A 6,111-nucleotide genomic window follows, 5' to 3' on the forward strand; every position below is an offset into this window, starting at 1 on the left:
GGGAATGGCAAGTGGAATTGAATTGGGTGGCCACCGGGAGATTCTGCTTTTCCTGGTGAATGGAGCATTGGTGCATGGCAAGGCAGTCTCGTCTCCCAATCTATGTCGGGCCTCACTGACATACAGGAGGCCACACTGGGAGCACTGCATATGGTAGGTGCCCCACTCTCACAGACTCACAGGTGGTGTCGCCTCATGTGGAAGGACTGTTCAGGGCCCTGTGGTAGTGAGGGAGGAGGTGTAGGGGCAGGTGTGGCACTTGTTCTGCTTGCAAGCACAAGTACTGGGGGAGATCAGTGGGGAAGGATGAGTGGACAAAGGAGTCACATAGGGAGGGATCCCTGTGGAAATCAGTAAGTTGTGGGGGGGGGTGTGGAGGGAGGGAAAGATGTGCTTGGTGGTGGAGATGGTGGAAGTTACAAGAGAATTATGTGCTGGTCACAGAGGCTGGTGGGGTGGTAGGTGGGCACAAGAGGAACCCCATCCCTCTCGAGAGGGTGGGGTGAAGGCAGATGTGCACGAAATGGAAGAGATGCAGGTGAGGGCAGCGTTGATGGTGAAGGAAGGGAAGATCCCTTCTTTAAAGAAGGAGGACATCTGGCACTGATGGTGGAGGAAGGGAAACCTCTTTCTTTGAAGAAGGAGGACATCTTTGAAGAAGGCCACCTCATGATTTTTCATGAAAGGTCACTTTGCAAAGCTTCCCAACAACCACGACCCCACCTCAGCTCAAATCCCAACCCAACCATCTTGAGTGACAATGTCTGCTTGCAAAACCATGCGTCCAGATGGAAATCTGACTAAAGTTCAAAGTAAATTTATTTTATCAAAATACATATATGTCAGCAAATACAATCCTGCAATTCATTTTCTTGTGGGCTTACTCAGTAAGTCCAAGAAAAATAATAGAATCAATAAATGGGATGGACAAACAAACAATCAATGTGCAAAAGACAAAAAACTGCAAATACAAAAGAAAGAAATAATAATAATAAATAAATAAGTAATAAATATCGAGAACATGAGATGAAGAGTCCTTGAAAGTGAGTCTGTAGGTTGTAGGCACCTTTCAATTATGGGGTAAGTGAAGTTGAGTGAAGTTGACCCCTTTGGTTCAAGAGCCTGTTGGTTGAGAGGTTTTAACTGTTCCTGAACCTGGTGGTGAAAGTCCTCAGGTTCCTGTACCTCCTTCCTGATGGCAGCAGCAAGGAGAGAACATGTTCTGGGTGGTGGGGTCCCTGACAATGGATGCTGCTTTCCTGTGACAACGCTCTGTGTAGATGTGCTCAAAGTTTGGGAGGGCTTCATCTGTGATGGACTGGGCCATATCCACTACTTTTGTAGAATTTTCCATTCAAGGGCCTTGGTGTTTCTATACCAGGCTGTGATGCAGCCAATCAATATACTCTCCAGCACACATTTATAGAAGTTAGTCAAAGTTTTAGATATCATGCCGAATTTTCACAAATTCTAAGGAAGTAGAGGTTTCTTTTGTAATTGCACTTATACGTTGTGCCCAAGACAGGTCCTCTGAAATTATAACACTGAGGAATTTAAAGTTGCTGACTCCTGATGAGGACTGACTGATCAATCTCTAGTTTCTTCCTCCTGAGGTCAATAATCAGCTGCTTGGTCTTGCTGATATTGAGTGAGAGGTTATTGTTGTGGTACTGCTCAGCCAGATTTTCAACCTCCCTCTTATTTGCTGATTTGTCAATACCTTTGATTCGGACAATGACGGCGGTGTTGTCAGCAAACTTAAGTACAGCATTGGAGCTGTGCATAGCCTCACAGTCATACAGTAAATACAAAATGAATAGAGAGGTGGCTAAGCACACAGCATGTGGTGCACCAGTGCTGATAGAGATTGTGGAGGAGATGTTGCCAATCTAAACTGACTGGGGACCGCAAGTGAGGAAATCAAGGATCCAATTGCACAAAGAGGTATTGAGGCCAAGGTCTTGAAGCTTATCAATTGGTTTTGAGAGGATGATAGTATTGAATGCTGAGCTATAGTCGATAAAGAGCATCCTGATGTATGCATCTTTGTTGTCCAGATGTTCCAGGGTTGAATGAAGAGCCAATGAAATGGCATCTGCTGTGGACCTGTTGGACTGGTAGGCAAATTGGACTAGATAATGTAAGTTGCCGCAGGCCTATTACCCTTATCTGGTGAAGGGACAGTCAACAAGGGAGCTGTGTAGCCTCAGTTGTAGCAAGAACTAGGCCTTAAGCCTCGGGTTTGCCTGCTGCTGCAGACCAGGTGAGTGACGTGGAAGCGCTACAGCTGATTGAGCTTGGCTGGGGCCTGGCCTCACCTGTCGGTGGTGCCCCCTGTGTTCGAACGATGGAATGACAGGCTGGACTGTGTGTGTCTGTATACTGCCAGGAGACAGTACCATCGATTGCTGGACTACATATGTTTTTTTTTTCCGAGTGAATATGCTTCTATGCTCGATATTTTAAATTATGTTACTCGCTATTTTTGAATGTTTGCTTGCTACTTTGAATGTTTTGCACCTTGGCCACCTTGTCTCATTCAGCTGCATCTAAGTGTGGTTTGAATGATAATTAAACTTGATTTGATCCAAGAAGCTTTTCAGGAAGGAGTTGATATGTTTCATCACCAACCTCTCAAAGAACTTCATCACAGTGGATATAAGTGCTTTTGGGTGATAGTCATTGAAGCAGGTCACCATATTCTCCTTAGACACTGGTATAATTGAAGCCATAAGAAACCAAGTGTGAAGCCCAGTTTTCCCCAGTTCCCAAGGGAAAATTGATCATAGTTAACTAAGTTTAACTCAGATGAAGTGAGTTGTATTGTACAAGCAAGAAAAACATGACACATAAAAAATGAAACATATAAACGTATCCATACAGAAAGCCAGCACTTCATTTACCAAAAGGATATGCTGACAAAGCTGTTTAAATTTGTGTATTTGACCCTGGTTTGCATTAATAGGCAAAAAGCCTGCTAAATGAAAGAGGTAGAGTAAAGGTAAACAGGTATTAATCACAGAGGAACAAACAGTTCATAGTTTGGGCCAAGACCCTTCATCAGGCCAAACCTTTGCAGTTTACCTCCCTCCACAGATACCACCTTATCTCTTGTGTTTATTAATCTGAGATCTGACACTGCTGATGAAGGATCTTGACCCGAAACATCGACTGTTTATTGCTCTTCAGGGATGCTGCCTGACCTGCCAAGCTCCTCCATCATTGTGTGTGTGTGTGTGTGTGTGTGTGTGTGTGTGTGTGTGTGTGTGTGTACGTGTGTGTGTGTTGCCCCAAGATTTCCAGCAGCTACAGAATCTGCTTATGTTTACTCTGATACTCTGAGACAAGATGCAGTTGGAAATTTAGTACTAGATTTGTTCCTGGGATGGAACCAGCGAGACTTCCACAGACTGAGGCTGGGAAGGAAGGTGTAGAAAGGAACTGGTCATTCTCCTTAAGAGCAGGGGGTTGCCTCTCCTTGAGAGATGTTGGAACAATTGCTTGCTTGAAGAAATTGGTGAATCAAGTCCACTCCTCATTGGAATTGTCCTGGCTGGTAAATGGTAAATGGATTATTATTGGTACATGTACTGCGATACAGTTGTTTTGCATACCAATCATTTCATCACATTGCGATAGGTCAAGGGAAAATCAATAACAGAATTATTGTTTACTCTTGTACCTCTACAATGCGCTGATGTAAGGAAATGATCTGTATGGATGGCTTGGTAGTGTTGTGGTTATCGTAACTCTATTACAGTGTGAGCAACCCAGGTTTAACTTTGCCGTTGTCTGTAAGGAGTTTGTATGCGCTCCTCATGACCGCATGTGTTTCCTCCGGGTGCTCCGGTTTCCTCAAACCTTCCAAAGACGTACTTGGTCACATGGGTGTAACTGTGAGTGGGCTCGTTGGTTACCATGCTGTATCTCTGAAAACGAAAGCAGAATAAAGTGGTGCAGATACAAAGCACAGTACAGGCAGACGATAAGGTTCAAGGCCATCATGAGGTAGAGTATGAAGTCAAGTGTTCACTTCAGCGTAACTAGAGGACCATCCAATAGTCTCATGACAGAGGGTTAGAAGTTGTCTTGAGCTTTTTCCTCCATGTGGGCAAGAGGCATCTGGGTCTTGGGTTCACATGCTAGTCTTAGCTGAATTAGAATCAAGTTTATTAGTACTGGCATATGTCGTGAAATATGTTGCTTTGCATCAGCAGTACTTTACAATACTTAATAAATGAACTGTAAGAAATATATATAGATATATCATTAAATAAGTAGTGCAAAATGAGCAAATAAAAAGGGGAGAAAAAGGCAATGTTCAGGGAATCATTGTCCAATCAGAAACATGATGGTGGTGAGGAAGAAGCTATTCCTAAAATGTTGAGAGTGTGTTTCTTCAGGCTCCTGTACCTGCTCTTTGATAGCAACAGTGAGAAGAGGCCGTGTCCTGGATGATGGGGGTCCTTAATGACAGATGCCATCTTTTTGAGGCATGGCTTTTTAAAGATGTTCTCAATGTTGGGGAAGCTAGTGCCCATGATGGAGCTGGCTGAGTTTACAGCTTTCTGCACAAAATTCTGGAGGAACTCAGCAGGCCAGGCAGCATCTATGGAAAAGAGCGAACAGCCGATGTTTTGGGCCGCAATGCTGACTCTTTACTCTTCTCCATGGATGCTGCCTGGCTTGGATGCTTCTGCATTTTGTGTGAGTTGCTTTGGATTTCCAGCATCTGCAGATTTTGTCACATTTGTGTTCCAACTTCCTACTGCTGTTTCCGATGCTGTGCAGTGACCTCTCTATACCAGACAGACGGTGATGTGACTAGTCGAATGCTTTCCACAATACATCTGCAGGAATTTGTGAGAATCTTTAGTGACATACCAAGTCTCCCCAAACTCCTAATGAAATATAGCTGCAGTGTCTTCCTTGTAATTGCATCAATATATTGGGCCCAGGATTAATCTACAGAGATGTTGACAGCCAGGATCCTGAAACCGCTTAATGAATATTATTTTATCATTAGTGATAACAAATGGTTGCCCTTGTGACACACAAGCAATTCTTTCCTGGTGTGGGTTAACCACAATCTTTAACCCTCAGGTTCACAGTGTTCTTTGAAACTGTCAGTAATTGACGTGTTTTTGTAGTCTCAGTTCTGAACTTTGTATTTCCATGATGTCTTATGAAATGTGATACTAGCCATTAATACTTTAGGGGGTTGAATCACTAATAGATGATGCATGAAATTTTTAAAACACTGTACTTGCTGGAAATCTGAAATCAAAAAAACTAAAATGCTGGAAACACTCAGCAGGTCAGGCAGCAACCATGGGAAGAGAAGTACAGAAATCAGCTTTAATAACACTGACATACAATCTGCTGTTTTGCTGCAGCAGTACAGTGCAATACTTATAAAATACTATAAATCATAATAAGAAATATATATACAAATTAAATTTATTTTTAAATGCCAAATTGGGTCATCTCCTTTTGAAGATGCCCTTGATGCTTTTTCTAATTCTGTGCAGTGGCCCCTCCATACCAGACGGTGATGCCGACAGTTAGAATTCCCTCCGCAGTACATCTGGAGAAATTTGCTAGAGTCACTTCTTCGTAATTGTATTAATATGTTGGGCCCAGGATAGAGCTGACAACCAGGAAGTTGAAGTCTTGACATCTCTAGTCAGCGATCCTTTTCCAGCATTGGGAAAGAGAGGAGACAAGTGTGTGTGTGTGTGTGTGCAATGTGTAGAACAGAAGGAATATCCGTATAGGAAGAGACCAAAGGAATGAAAGAGGCAGATTGAAGCGAATTGTTTGCCTGTGTGTATGTGTTGCTAATAATGGGGCATGTGCCCCACGGGTAGTAAGAAGGAAAGCTAAGTTAGAATCATAGAGTGAGCAAAAAAAAAGAGTAAGTTATCTGAAATTGGTGAAGTGATATTGAACGTGAAATCTTCAGTATGTCCCAATGGAAGATGAAGTGTATTTTCCTTAAGCTTGCATTCACTCTTGTTGTATAGGGCAGGAGTTCACAGACAAATTGTCAGAGCGAAATGGTGGGCTTTAGTGGCAGGCAACACACAGCTGAAGGTTACTCCCAAAGAC

The sequence above is a fragment of the Mobula hypostoma genome, chromosome 6 (genome assembly GCF_963921235.1).
Source record: "Mobula hypostoma chromosome 6, sMobHyp1.1, whole genome shotgun sequence".
Lineage (NCBI taxonomy): Eukaryota > Metazoa > Chordata > Chondrichthyes > Myliobatiformes > Myliobatidae > Mobula > Mobula hypostoma.